The sequence below is a fragment of the Colobus angolensis genome, unplaced genomic scaffold (assembly GCF_000951035.1).
Source record: "Colobus angolensis palliatus isolate OR3802 unplaced genomic scaffold, Cang.pa_1.0 Scaffold89, whole genome shotgun sequence".
Classification (NCBI taxonomy): Eukaryota; Metazoa; Chordata; class Mammalia; order Primates; family Cercopithecidae; genus Colobus; species Colobus angolensis.
In genome coordinates this window covers 2,450,418-2,464,809 of record NW_012122820.1, presented here as the reverse complement: position 1 = coordinate 2,464,809, position 14,392 = coordinate 2,450,418, and the positions used below count along the sequence as shown (strand labels likewise).

The 14,392-nt window shown below is 44.5% G+C and overlaps 1 protein-coding gene across 1 annotated transcript in view; it reads right to left on the bottom strand.

Moving 5' to 3' along the window:
- Positions 1-14,392, bottom strand: part of WNT5B (wingless-type MMTV integration site family, member 5B) — a 77,436-nt gene that overhangs the window by 41,601 nt on the left and 21,443 nt on the right. The window lies entirely within an intron of this gene.

The window sequence follows — 14,392 nt, the reverse complement described above, 5'->3', positions numbered from 1 at the left end:
GAGAATGGCATAAACCCGGAAGGCGGAGCTTGCAGTGAGCTGAGATCAGGCCACTGCACTCCAGTCCGGTCGACAGAGCGAGACTCCGCCTCAAAAAAAATAAAAATAAAAAATAAACTTGATTTTCTTTAAAAGAAAAAAACAAAACAAACAAAAACCCTTAGTTTGGAACACAACCCCTAGTTGGAAGTGAACCACCTGCTCTCTCCCAGAGCCATGAATAACTCAATGTTAACCATGGGATTATGCTGGCCGAGAATTTCAAAATGCTCATATCTTAAGCACTTACTATCTTATACTATATAACACTGAAAAATACTAGTTAGCATATTAATTTATGTAGTAGCCTCAACTTTCTATCAGTTTGTGACATCTTACAGGGTGTTTTTAATAAGCAATATGTTTACAAATAAAGTTGTGATGGTCAGGATGCTAACATAGCGTTAAGGAAGCAAATGTGTATTAAACTTTATTAGCAGCTCCTGGGCATTTCCTGTAGTGAAGCTTTACAGACTAAGTTTCTGATGAAATCACAAGGCAAGCTGACTCAATTTTAGCTCTGCCAGTGGTGACAATTTCTTAGTATACGATTATTTAAAGATTGCCCTACTTTTTAAAGTTTATAGATATAAAAGCAGGAAAGTGGCTGAAAGAGGGATCCCAAAGATTGTGTTTTCCATTTTCCCACAGCACTTTAGCTGCTACTGACATACCCGCGGACATCCATAATCACTCCATTTGAAATTTCTCCTTTTCCTCCCTTATTGCAGGATATCAATGAGCAGTCCTAATCACATAGCAGTCTCAGTGATCACCGGGGGCGGTGGCTCACGCCTGTAAACCCCAGCACTTTGGGAGGCCGAGGCGGGCAGATCATGACGTCAGGAGATTGAGACCATCCTGGCTAATACAGTGAAACCCCGTTTCTACTAAAAATATAAAGAATTAGCTGGGCGTGGTGGTGGGCACCTGTAGTCCCAGCTACTCGGGAGGCTGAGGCAGGAGATGGCGTAAACCCAGGAGGCGGAGCTTGCAGTGAGCCGAGATCGTGCCACTGCACTCCAGCCTGGCGACAGAGTGAGACTCCATCTCAAAATAAATAAATAAATAAATAAATGATCAAACCTTTATGTACTGTAGCAAATTTCTTACCATTCCAATTGTTCACAAATTTATTGAAATATCAAGTAAAAAGGCAACAATAGGCCAGGTGCAGTGGCTCGTACCTGTAATCCCAGCACTTTGGGAGGCCGAGACTGGTGGATCACCTGAAGTCAGGAGTTCAAGACTAGCCTGGTCAACACGGTGAAACCCCGTCTCTACTAAAAATACAAAAAAAATTAGCTAAGCATGGTGGCACATGCCTGTAGTCCCAGCTATTCGGGAGGCTGAGGCAGGAGAATCCATTGAACCCGAGAGATGGAGGTTGCAGTGAGCCGACATCGCGTCACTACACGCCAGCCTGGGTGACAAGAGCGAGACTCCATCTCAAAATAAATAAATAAAGGCAACAATAACAGATGACTGCAATCCTAAGTGTGTGCCTGGGTGAGGAGACTCCAAGATGCTAGGCAGGTGGAGGAGAGATGCACTCAACCTGAATTGTTCCCGCAACCTGAGAAAGTGACCTCTCATTCTATGCCTTTTTTTCATTTGTAAACAAACAAACCAAAAGCAAGCAAACAAAAAGCAACTATTGTCATTAAATGTCTACACAGTGCTTTTGTTAAATATCTACACCCTGCTTTGAGTGTCGTCTGGTTACTAAGATTTGCTAGTATGTGACAACTCTCATTTAGGTTCCCTGAAACAGTTAAATTAAAGAATCCTTTTTTTTTTTTTTTCTGAGACAGAGTCTCGCTGTCACCCAGGCTGGAGTGCAGTTGTGTGATCTCAGCTCACTGCAACCTCCGCCTCCCCAGTTCAAGCAATTCTGCCTCAGCCTCCTGAATAGCTAGGATTACAGGTGTGCTCCACCACACCCAGCTAATTTTTGTAGTAGAGACGGGGTTTCACCATGTTGGCCAGGCTGATCCCGAACTCCTGACCTGGTGATCCACCCGCCTCAGCCTCCCAAAGTGTTGGGATTACAGGCATGAGCCTGGTCCATTAAGGAATTCTTGATTGTTACAACGGTAGCCACTGATTTCTTATGTTAGTTACTTGAACTCTTTGGTCTTCAATAGTAAAGTTAGTTAGTTAGTTAGTTAGTTAATTTATTTTGAGATGGAGTCTTGCTCTGTCGCCCAGGCTGGAGTGCAGTGGCTCGATCTGAGCTGACTGCAAACTTCGCCTCCCAGGTTCATGTGATTCTCCTGCTTCAGCCTCCTGAGCAGGTGGGATTACAGGCGTACACCATCACACTGGCTAATTTTTATATTTTTAGTAGAGATGGGGTTTCACCGTGTTGGCCAGGCTGGTCTCAAACTCCTGACCTCAAGTGATCTGCCTGCCTTGGCCTCCCAAAGTGCTGGGATTACAGGCATGAGCCACCGCGCCTGGCCAAATAGTACGTTTAAAAATAAAAAATAAACAACAAAGAATCTCACTGAAGCTTGAGACTGAAGCTCAGTCTGAAGCCCCAGGCAAGCTGTTCCAACTTTAGAGAAAACGTGGACTGGGTTTTCATGCCTCTTTAATTTCCTGCACACAAGGGGGAAGGCCAGTGCTTGGTGTTACTGACCTCTTTAGGAATGACTGGATTCAGGAAGGCAGTGGCATCACGTGACATAAAGGTGTGGTTTTATCTCCGAACGCTCTTTTCTGGGGTGTGAAGAGTTAATGCTGGCACGGCCGAGCCTTTGCTTTTCTGCCCCTTGAGATTCTGGCTGTTTTTTTTAACCTTTAACCCTAACCTCTTGGCGGAAAAGGGGACCTGATTGTGAGCTCTGCGGCAGGGCCAATCCCTAAAGCTCCTCTGGGTCTGACATTATGTAAGAAATGCAAATGATCTGGCTCATCCAGATAGGACTTTCCAGCAAAGCCTGGCCTGGCGCCACCACCTCTTCAAACAGGGAGTACCCTTCGCACTCTGGCTCAGTCAGGCCTTAGGCGGCAGGGTCCGGCCTAACTCGGAGTTCCAAATCTGCTCTGGGCAACGCTGATCTTGATTCCTTCTTGTCTTCTGAAATATTTATCAACATGCGAAAGCCTATGTGGATCCTGATAAAAATGACCTTTACTGGCAGAGAGAACACAGCCCCAGGCCAGGCAGAAGCAGCCAAGTCCGCGGTCCACTCCACGGTGGTGACGGTTTGGAATTTAGTCAGCTGTAGGCGGTCTCTAAACCTGTGCCTACTTCCCTTGGAAAACAGAATTGAACAGAATTGAAACTGCTTTAAACTATTGCTTCTCCATGCCCACTTCGGCCCTCAGAACTGACATTCTGGAAAGAGCTCTAGCTGCGGTAATCACTCCACCCCACAAACATCAAATGGCACTTGACAAAAATTGACATGCAAGAGCCTCCCTTGAGAGCGCCTTCTCTTCTCCCCTCCAGATGCTCTGCCTCACCTGCTTCCCCTTCTGCTCTGCAGGGATACACGAATCATCAGTCCTAGTTGTCCTTTCCCTCTTCCCAGGTCCTGTCACTCTCTTCATGCCCGGCCACACCCCGCTTTTCCTGGCACTGCCCCTCCACGCCAAAATCTCCCTGAAGTTCTACTCCCGGGCTATCACTGGGAAGAGAGGTCACTGACATCAGAGTGGGCTTTTCAAGGATAAAGGGCTAGTAAGGAAGTCACCGCTAGAGGGTGACATAATTACACACAAACACATTCCTGGCCATGCAGGGCCACAGTCAGCGGTGGGCCTGAAGGCAAAAAACAGATAGCAGCATATCTACCCTGCAGAACACACACTCACACAGGCACAAACACACACACACATTCTCTCTCTCCCCCCCCCCCCCCCCCACACACACACTCTGACCTACTTTGGCTGGCACACCCACCAGAGCCTTCGAGTGTTTTGCATGATCACCACACCTCACCGTGACCAGGTCCTGTCCACAGTATGGTCAGTATCACACTCACTGTTAACTCTATTTTTGTCCCAAGCCAAAGGTAGTTTGTTTTATGAGGAGTTGTTCAAACACCTAACGGGACAGCAGTACTCCTAACAAGCAAAACATACCATACATTTCATGGCACTTTAAAGATCTCGAAACATATTTGCACATCTTTTTTTCCTTTTGTTTTCAGTTGGCATGTGTAAAAGTTGTACACATTTATACAGCACAGAGTGCTATTTATATCCATGTAGGCTATGTATAATGGATCCAGTCAGGGTAATCAGCATATCCATCACCTCAAAAACCATTTCTTTGTGTTGGGAACACTGAAAATCCTCTCTTCTAGCTTTTTGAACAAATACATTGTTAACTACATTCGCCCTACAGTGCTTTAGAACACTAGAACTTGGCCGGGCGCGGTGGCTCAAGACTGTAATCCCAGCACTTTGGGAGGCCGAGACGGGCGGATCACGAGGTCGGGAGATCGAGACCATCCTGGCTAACACAGTGAAACCCTGTCTCTACTAAAAAATACAAAAAACTAGCCGGGCGACGTGGCGGATGCCTGTAGTCCCAGCTACTCAGGAGGCTGAGGCAGGAGAATGGCATAAACCCGGGAGGCGGAGCTTGCAGTGAGCTGAGATCCGGCCACTGCACTCCAGCCTGGGCGACAGAGCGAGACTCTCAAAAAAAAAAAAAAAAAAAGAACACTAGAACCTATTCCTCCTGTCTAGCTGTAATTTTACATCCATTAACCAACCTATTCCTGTCCTCCCCTCCCTGCTGCACTTCCCAGCCTCTTTCTTTCTTTCAGACAGGGTCTCCCTCTGTCACCCAGGCTGGAATGCAGTGGTGTTATCACAGCTCACTGCAGCCTCGACCTCCTGGGCTCAAGCAATCTTCCCATCTTAGCCTCCAGAGTAGCTGGGATCCCTGGTGCGCACCACAATGCCAGGCTATTTTTTGTATTTTTGTAGAGATGGGGGTCTCCGCATGTTGCCCAGGCTGGTCTCGAACTCCTGGCCTCAAGTGATCCACCCACCTCGGCCTCCCAAAGTGCTGGGATTACAGGCGTGAGCCACAGTGCCTCACCCCGACTTCTATTTCTATGAGCACAGTTGTTTTTAGCTCCCACACACGCGTGAGAGCATGTGGCATTTATCTTTCTGTGTCATGGACCTCTCTTTCTGTGGCATCATAGAGTAACTGCATCCTAGCAAGGTGGAATGCTAAACTTATATTGTTAACACAGCAAAGCATGGTGGCTTGGCTCTGGGCTCTAGATCCAGATCACAGAATTCAAATTCCAGTTCGGCCAGCTGTTTGGTCTTGAGCAAGTCACTTCTCCGGGCTGTACTTTTCTCATCTGTAAAATGGAGATAATAATGAACCTTCTTCATAGGTTGTGAAAATGGGCTGTTGTGACAATTAGGTAAGTTCATATATGTAAAGACATTAAAAGAAGGCCTACTACTCAATAAATGCTCAATAAACATCGGGCTGTTTTCATTGTGGTCTGTCACTGTACTAGGAGGTTACACACATTATCCCAGTCAACCCTCACAAAACTCCCGAGATTTGGAAATCACGAGTCCATTTGATAGATGGGCCAACCGAGACTCTTAGTGGTTAAATAACTTGTCCAAAGTCATAGAGCTAACAAGGGACTGAGTCAAGATTTTATCCTAGAATTCATCTGACTGTAAAACCCAAGTTCTTTTCACCATACCACTGGAGAAAATTTCAACCTTTGTATCAGAGGAGTTTATGACCTAAAAGACAGAAGATGGAGGCGGGGGGGGACTATAGTTTTTTCCTATATTCTTTTTATTTTGCCAAAAAGAGATAGCTTTGAAGAAGTATAATTTAACAAAAGTTTTAAAGAAGGAAAAAAAAAAAAAAGATTCTCAGTTCTGTGATCCCCAGTTCCCAAGTGATGCTGACAGCAATGTGAGAAATGCAAATTCTCAGGCCTCTCCCCAGATATCCTGCATCAAGAAGCCCTCAAGTTTATTCTGATGCCTAGTCAAGCTTCAGAACCACCACTGTAAGCAAAAGAAAGAGTAAGAGTTGGGCCAGGCATAATGACTCACGCCTATAATCCCAGCACTTTGGGAGGCTGAGGAGGGTGGGTCACCTGAGGTCAGGAGTTCAAGACCAGCCTGGCCAACATGGTGAAACCCCATCTCTACTAATAACATAAAAATCAGGCCAGACGCGGTGGCTCACGCCTGTAATCCCAGCACTTTGGGAGGCCGAGGTGGGTGGATCACGAGGTCAGGAGATCGGGACCATCCTGGCTAACACGGTGAAACCCCCTCTCTACTAAAAAAAAAAAAAAAAAAAAAAAAATTAGCCGGGCGTGGTGGCAGGCGCATGTAGTCCCAGCTACTCAGGAGGCTGAGGCAGGAGAACGGCGTGAACCCGGGAGGTGGAGCTTACAGTGAGCCGAGATCGCACCACTGCACTCCAGCCTGGGTGACAGAGCAAGACTCCGTTTCAAAAAAAAAAATCAGCCAGGCATGGTGGCAGGTGCCTGTAATCCCAGCTACTCAGGAGGCTGAGGCAGGAGAAGAGCTTGAACCCGGGAGGTGGAGGTAGCAGTGAGCTGAGATCGAGCCACTGCACTCCAGCCTGGGTGACAAAGTGAGACTCTGTCACAAAAAAAGAAAGAAAGACTAACAGTTGGTAGTGAAACCATAGGTCCAAGGCCACAGGATGGATGGATGTCTGGCAGAAGAGGAGTTCTAGACTATTGCTTTGTGGGTGAATGGAACATGCTGCCCTTCCTGACTTACAGAGGAGAAGATAAGATGCAAGCAGATGGCTGGCTCTACCTGAAAGATCATTCTCTTATGCTCCTACACTTTTGTTATGTTTCTAGTCCTTGAACCTGTACATTTCTTTTTCTTTTTCTTTTTTTTTTTTTTTTTTTTTTTTGAGACAGAGTCTCACTCTGTTGCCCAGGCTGGAGTGCAGTGGAGCGATCTCAGCTCACTGCAATCTCCGCATCCCAGGTTCAAGCTATTCTCCTGTCTCAGCCTCCCGAGTAGCTCCGAGTAGTAGCTGAGATTACAGGTGCCCCCCACTATACCCAGCTAATTTTCTGTATTTTTAGCAGAGACGAGGTTTCACCATGTTGGCCAGGCTGGTCTCAAATTCCTGACCTTGTGATTGACTTGCTTCTCGGCCTCCCAAAGGGCTGGGATCACAGGCGTGAGCCACTGTGCCCAGCTTCAAACCTGTACATTTCTTTAAAACAGGAAATAAAGTTTAAAAAATGTTTAACTGTCAGCAAATGTACATCTGTATAATTTGGAGGCACATATGTGAGGGTTTTTTTTTTTTTTTTCTAAGTGCATCTTTATAAAAGAAAAGAACAAAAGCAGCATTTACTAGGTCCCTACTATGTGCCAGGTATGCACTAGGCCTTTCCTTTCTTGTGAATGTTTTCTTAACGAATTCTCACCACAGCTCTGTGAATGGCAATCACTTTCGTTTTATAGATGAGTAAACTGAAGCTCAAAGAATTGAGTGACTTTGCCATAGGTCATGCAACAGACTACAGTGGGAGGGCAAGGACTCAAACACACAGAAGTGTGGTGTGAACACAGCTCATGGGAAATGGGAACAGAAGGCACGGGCCTGTACGGGAGAGTCACACGTGGGCGCCGCAGGCAGGACACCCTGAACTTCTCTCTTTTTCCATGCTTGTCTGGTTCTACTGTTAGAGAGAAGAATGGGGCACATGAGGAGAGAGCTGACTAAAACAAAAAAAAAAATTTTTTTTTTTTTGAGGCAATCTTGGTTGTAAAAACAGTTGCAAAGTCCAGACCATGAATTAAAATTTTCTGACTTTAGATAAGACACTGACTTTCAATTCCAAATACATAAGAGTTAAAATAAAGGTTTCTCTTTTTTCTTTCTCTCCTCTCTCTCTCTGTTACCCAGGCTGGAGTGCACTGGTGTGATCACGGCTCACTGCAGCCTCGACCTCCTGGGCTCAAACTATCCCCCTACCTCAGCCTTGTGAAGAGCTGGGACTATAGGTGCGCACCACTGTGTCTGGCTAATTTTTTTAATTTAATTTGGTAGGGATAGGGTCTCCCTGTGTTGCCCAGGCTGATCTTGAACTCTCAGGCTCAAGTGATCCTCCCACCTCAGCCACCCCAAAAGCTGGGATTACAGGAATGATCCACCATGCCCAGCCAGATCTCTTATTCTTGGGAAAAATAAAAGCTAAGAATTCTTTGGGAAAGTGATTTTTTTAGATTAACATAACCGATGCCTCAATATGGAATATCCGTAACAATGTATGACAATATATGGTTGCTATTCTAATGTTCTTATTTTTTTCTAAACAACATAAAACTTCAGCCTATTCTCTAATAAAATTTCCACTATAATGTAATGACATTCTTCCCATCAACACCTATTCAAATTATAGGTTTCACTATGGATCCTCCAAACTGAGAACTTTATTTCTATCACTCTGCTGGCACTTATAACACTAACAAATACTGTCACTGTCACAGGTATTTTCTAGCTCACCTGCTGGATCCCAAGTTCTTAAAGGCAAAAACATAATCTTCTACATCTTCGTTTATTTCATAGCACAGAGCAATGTATATAATTTGTATTAATATTTTCCTGAATTTTTTTTCTTGAGAGATGGTCTTGCTCTGTCACCCAAGCTGGAGTGCAGGGGTGCGAGCACAGTTCACTGCAGCCTTGACCTCCTGGCCCAGCGGTCTTCCCGCTTGCCTCAGCCTCCTGACTAGCTGGGACTACAGGTGCATGCCATCATGCCTGGTTAATTCTTTTTATTTTTATTTCTTGTAGAGATGAGACCTTGCTATGTTGCCTAGGCTGGTCTCAAACTCTTGGGATCAAGCGATCCTCCCACCCTGGCCTCCCAAAGTGCTGGGATTACAGCCGCCCTGCCCAGCCTGAAGGAGTGAGTAAACTGAAAACTCATCTTTCTAAGTGTTCAGTGACCTGGAAATGGCCACATTTACAACACACTGTATTTTTCTAGAGTCGTTCTATCTACCTGTTTTGTAACAAGTACCTAAGGTGTTTGTCAACATTGAACAAACAATACCTGATATCCGAGATTATTCTATTACTGTATTTCTAATTCTTTGGTTGGGTGTCTGAAACTGCAAAAACACCTATTACAGTTAACACTCAAACGTTGCAGATAACAAATTACAAATAGCAACCCCATTTCAAGAGTAAAAGGGCACGACCATCCATCGGGGGTGAACAGTAATAGCACAGCACCCCCTTGAACTCCATGAGTTTTCCAGTGTGGACAAACACAGGACACATTCACCCTCACAGGAAGGCTCTCGCTACCCAGATCACAAGCCCTTACTTTTACGGTATCAGATAAAGATGATCCTAAGCCTACATTGACAAGATATAGCAAAGCTAACAATCTGGGAGAACATCTCAAATATCTCAGGGGGTTCCTGGCAATCTGTTGATGGGAAAATACTTTTCACCTATTTTTCTCTTTTTTTTTTCTATCTTTATTTCAAAATGTTTGTCCTGCTAAAATCTTTTAAAAAGTTTTAATTGTAAAGTACACATAACATAAAATTTGTCATCTTAACCATTTTTTTTGTTTGCTTGTTTTTGTTTTTTTTAGACAACGTTTTGCTCTTATTGCCCAGGTTGCAATGCAATGGCACAATCTTGGCTCCCTGCAACCTCCACCTCCCGGGTTTAAGTGATTCTCCTGCCTCAGTCTCCCGAGTAGTTGGGATTACAGGCAGGCGCCACCACGCCCGGCTAATTTTATATTTTTGTATTTTTAGTAGAGATGAGGTTTCTCCACGTTGGTCAGGCTGGTCTCGAACTCCTGACCTCAGGTGATCTGCCTGCCTTAGCCTCCCAAAGTGCTGGGATTATAGGCGTAAGCCACCTCGCCTGGCCCATTTTCAAGTGTACAGCTCAGTAGTGTTAGGTATATTCACATTCTCATGCAACCAATTTTCAGAACTTTTCCATCTCGTAAAACTGAAATTCTATACTCATTAAACAACTCCTCATTCCGCATCAACCCTCTCCCCAGCCCCTAGCAATGATTATTTTTTTCTGTTTCTATAATTTTGACTACTCTAGATACTTCGTATAAGTGGAATTGTACAGTATTTGTCCTTTTGTGACTGGCTTATTAACTTAGCACAATGTCCTTAGGGTTCATCCGTGTTGTAGTACGTGTCAGAATCTCCTTCCTTTTCAAGACTGAATAATATTCCCTTGTGAGTATATCCCACAATTTGTTTATCCATTCATTCGTCAATGGACATTCAGGTTGCTTCTAACTTTTGGTATTATGAATAACGTTAACTAGGAACATGGATGCACAAATAGCTCTTCGAGCCCCTGCTTTCAATTCTTTTAGGTACATACCTAGAAACAGAATATGGTATTTTTAATTTTTTGAGAAATGGCCATACCATTTTCCATAGCAGCTGCACAATTTTTTGTAATAGAGATGGGGTCTTGCTATGTTGCCCAGGTTGATCTTGAACTCCTGGGCTCAAGCAGTCCTCCTGCTTCAGCCTCCTAAAGTGCTGGAATTATAGGTGTGAGTCACTGTGCCTCGCCCACAACTTTACATTCTCACTCACAGTGCACCAGGATTCTACTTTCTCCATATCCTTACCTACACTTGTTATTTTCTGTTTTATTAATAGTAGCCATCCTTATGGATATGAGGTGGTATCTTATTGTGGCTTTCATTTGCATTTCCCTGTGACTAATGATGTTGAGCATCTTTTCACGCGCTGTGGGTCATTTGGGTATCTTCTTTGGAGAAATGTCTATTTAAATCTTTTGCCCGTTTTTAAATAGGTTTTTTGTTTGTTTGTTTGTTGTTTCTGCTTAAATCTTTTATTTGCAATCAGTGAATCAAATCCTCACCCTCTCTTCTCTGTAATATTCTGTCACCAAGAAGTGTCAAGAGTGATGCTCTCCTACTTAGAAACACTTAGCAATAGAATGAATGTTATTCTCAAGAAACCTTTAAGTTGGAAAGGCAGCATTTTATTATAAACCTCAGATTACTAATGGCTGCCCAGCTCTCCAAGAAGTTCGAGATGTATGAAGCCTTACATAAAGAGATTATTATTTATATTATCCATCTCATTCATGTCAGTTCAACAACATTGACAAAATGTCTACTACATAGCAGGCACTGTGCCAAAGATACATTAGAGTTCAAGGAAAATAGACACAAAATATTTTAACTTTTTTTTTCTTTGACAAGGTCTCTTGCTCTGTTGCCCAGGCTGGAGTGCAGTGGGACAGTACCAGCTCACTGCAACCTCTGCCTCCTGGGTTCATGGGATTCTCATGCCTCAGCCTCCTGAGTAGCTGGGATTACATGCATGTGTCACCATGCCCGGCTAATAGTTTTGTATTTTTTTTAGTAGAGTTGGGGTTCACCATGTTGGCTAGGCTGGTCTCAAACTCCCGACCTCAAGTGATCAGCCCACCTCAGCCTCCCAAAGTGCTGGGATTACAGGCATGAGCCACTTTGCCTGGCCTATTGTAACTCCTTTGACCCAACCCATAAACTAGACTCTGCGCCACTAGTTTTGGAAATACATATATATTCTTGAATGAGGAGTTGAAAGCTCCAGAGCTCTTCTGACCTTTCCTGCCAGGTGTGCCCCTTCTGAAGGAGAAAGTATGAATCCTTAGGTCAGCCTGATCTTGGGGTTGGGCCTCTCACCCTACCCAGGTGAAAAGCACACTCCATCTGAAAAATCTAGAATTAAAAAAAAAAATTCTTGGTAAGGCTTTGGAGAGACTTCCCTACACAAGGCTATCAATTCTGCTTTTAAATAGGCTATCGTTCATTCAGAAAAAATCTTCTGGTTGCAACTTGTTAAATCATATACACAAATCTCAACAAGTTTTAAAAATATGAAGAGGAAGCCACGGAATTGTCTTCATTGGTACACATCTTTGCCAGACAGAATCTCCTATCTATACATACTCTCCATATATTTTTAGGTCCTGAGTCTGAGCATAAACCAAAACTCCCAAGAAGTTAGTGTATTTGAAATTATTCTTAATATCTGGAGCCTGCACTAGGAACAATGTCTACTTCCATGGGCTAAGGAGACGGTATGCTAGGCTCTTGGCCTCACAGTGTTCCTACTGGAACGGTCCCTGAAGATTACCTAGTCAAATCACCCTGGTGAAACACAAGGAAACCGAGACCCAGAAAGGGGAGTTGCTTCTCCAGTGGCATAGGCACCAGGTGTTCAGATTCTGCATACGGCTCATTCTATGCCCTAGTTCCTTTTCCCCACGAATGCTTTTTCTGTGATGCTTCCTGATGCTATACTTTCCTATTTATTGCTGAAAATCCTTCTAATATATACTTGAGTGCCTTAAATAAAAGGCTCTGTGTTAATAAGATTCTAGAACTCAAGTCAAGAAAAACTGTTGCTAGAACAAGGACCAGACAGCCAACTTCTAGAGAAAGTGCTTCCAGATGCCTCTGAATGACTCTTCAGATTTGAGAACAAAGGCCTTTCTAGAGAAGGAAAACCTTTAAACTCCTTCTTAGCCCGAGCCTGGTCGGGCCCCCTGTCTACAATTCCCCCCAAATGTGTGGGGTACTTTGTTTTGTATTAAACAGGATTAAGTTACACTAAGGTGCTTTGGGTTAAGGCCTTGACATCAACCCAAACACATCTACGTGCATAGAACAACCAAAAAGTGACTTTCACGCACAATTTAAGGTCAAAGTTTAGGCAGAAGTGACTGATAAGAATAAAAGCCTAGATAACCCCCAGGAGAAGAGTGAAGCCCAGGCATACCCCAGAATCGTGACACTTACTGCCACCGTACATCTGGAGGTACTGGATGACTAACAGTACCGTCTATTTTTTTCAGGAAGGTTATAAAAATCTATGGGCTTCACACTGCGTGTAATGTGGGTGAGGTAACAAGCTGGTGAGAATTTTTGCTTCTGTATTTCCTGATTTAGGAAAGAGGAGTGGTAGGGGTGTAAAAGGTGTATTATGCCTATTACTGAATTTGTACGTATTTGGTCCAATATTGGTTGCTTGGGCAAAAGTTACTCTCCTACACTGAACATGGAACCCCTTCCAAATCTTGTTCAGGTCCTCAAAGAATCAGTGAAACCATTTTCCCTTTCTGATAAATCCGGTTGTGTTGTATCTAGCTGTGTGGATCCATAAATTAAACTACAGAGGGTCATTTTCTCTGATCCAAAAATTCTTGGTTTGGGGGTAGTTAAAATGAAACTTCTGAAATTCTATCCTTAGTACGGACATTTAGGAGCCAGGGGCTACATCCTAGAATGTAATTGTGCCCTGTTTCCATAAAACAGTTGATAAACCAACAGACACGACTGGATTGTCTTAAACCAGTTCAACTGTCATTCCATTTTAATCAAAAAGTAAACTGGATTCAGCATATACGAATATATTGACTATCAGTATAACTGAGCCATGCAACTGATAGTCTAAGGCTGATGACAAGGAGAAAGCTCCTAAAACAAGGCTTAGGGATGGCTGTTCTCCTCTAAGCAAAGTGGGCTGAGGGTACTGGTAGTGCAGCAGCCTGCAGAAGTAGAGGGAAGTTTTGATGTATCAAGTACCGAGGGGAACACACACAGCATGTCTGGAAACCATCAGAAGATGCTAGAAGGAAGTATAGATAATTCTAGAAATTTCTAGAACACCAACTGGAGGGGGTCATTGTTTAAAATGAGTAAAGCCGAGTTTCTCTACAATTTAAGACACAAGACTGGAGAGAAAGGAGTCGTAGGAAACAGCCCCAACCGGGGGAGCAGGGGGTGTGATAATGATATGTGTTAAGGGGCATTAAGGACAGTAAGAAAAGGAGAGTTGGGGTGATGATTATTGAGCACTGCTATAGGAGGAGGCTCTCGCAGGGATAATCAAGGGAGAGGGGTGTGAAGTAAGGGTCAGGGATTGTAGGGGTAAACTGTGGGAAGGGGTTGCGCAGACTTCAACAGCAAAGAAAAAGAAGGAACGGGGCTGGGGCGTGGCCCAGAGAGGGAACGGCTTAATAACGGGCTACGGGGTGAAAAGAAGCCGGGTGGGGAGGCGCTCTGCTGACAGCTGCTGCTCCCGCACGGCGCCCACAGGGTTAAAAACCAGGGGCCACGGGACCAGGCCGAACTCGGTTTCCAGGGCAACGGCTCCACAGTTCCGGCAGCGCAGGCCCGTACCATTGCGCGGGCGCGGGGGAGCGGGAGCGGTGGAGGGGTTGCGCAGACTTCAACAGCAAAGAAAAAGAAGGAACGGGGCTGGGGCGTGGCCCAGAGAGGGAACGGCTTAATAACGGGCTACGGAGTGA